We start from the raw sequence: 1,032 nt of genomic DNA on the forward strand, positions 1-1,032 counted from the left end.
GAAATCATCTTGAATCTGTACTGTCTTCTGACACAGAAGGAAAATAGCACCCCTGTCTTCTTATTGTCTTTTAATTTATTAATGTTGTACACCTTTTTCACACAAGTCCTCGGTCGAACGAAACTTGAAGCACATCACCTATAAGCCTAGATATTGGCGACACCAATTCGTTCGCGAAATTATCACCCGATCAAATATAAACCACTGCTAATTTAAGCGCCACTTTATGTTCGTAAGCTCATTATTCCTTAATAAGTGAATCTTCTAATGGTTTATTCAACAACCGATAATTATGGTAAAATAAAAAAAACACGATTAAATTCGTGACAGAAACAAATTTCTTTAGAATTATAAGAAGGGGTTGGACAAAGTACTAAAGAAACCCTTGAAGAAACTCATGAAGGAGGCCTTGGAGAAATCCATAAAGGAACTCCTGAAGAACTTCTAGGGTTATTGCTGGAGGAATTCATCGCATTTATCTTTCGATCAAATTGATTGATTTGAAGAAATAAAAAACGAGGAAATCTTTGGATAATGTCGTTGAGGAATTTCTAGATGATTGCTTGGAGGAATAATTCGAGAATCTCTTGTGAACATTCTAGGAGTTACTACAGCATGATGATATTGCTGGAAGCACATTGACGAAATCATAAGAAAATTTTTTGGTGCAACTTCTAATAGAAGTCCTGAGGAAGTCCTTGAAGACTTTCCTGATGAATTACCTTATTACTGACGGACGATCATCGGGAAGAAATTTTGGGGAAGTTTTTGGCAGAATTTTCGATAGAAAACCTGGGATGTGTAGTGGCTTTTTTTTCAACTAACGCAGACATTTTTCCAGATGTTCAATCAGATAGTTCAAGCATAATTTCCTTTACAGAATTAGACTTTAATTATGCTTTTTTGGAAACTCAAACTGAACGGCCAAATACTTTTCTGGAATTTTTTGAAAGTTTTCCAACGTAATACTTGAGATATTATCGCTGAAATAGCTACAGGATACTTTTTACTAATTTCTAAAGAAATTGTCAA

The sequence above is a fragment of the Aedes albopictus genome, chromosome 2 (genome assembly GCF_035046485.1).
Source record: "Aedes albopictus strain Foshan chromosome 2, AalbF5, whole genome shotgun sequence".
Taxonomy (NCBI): domain Eukaryota; kingdom Metazoa; phylum Arthropoda; class Insecta; order Diptera; family Culicidae; genus Aedes; species Aedes albopictus.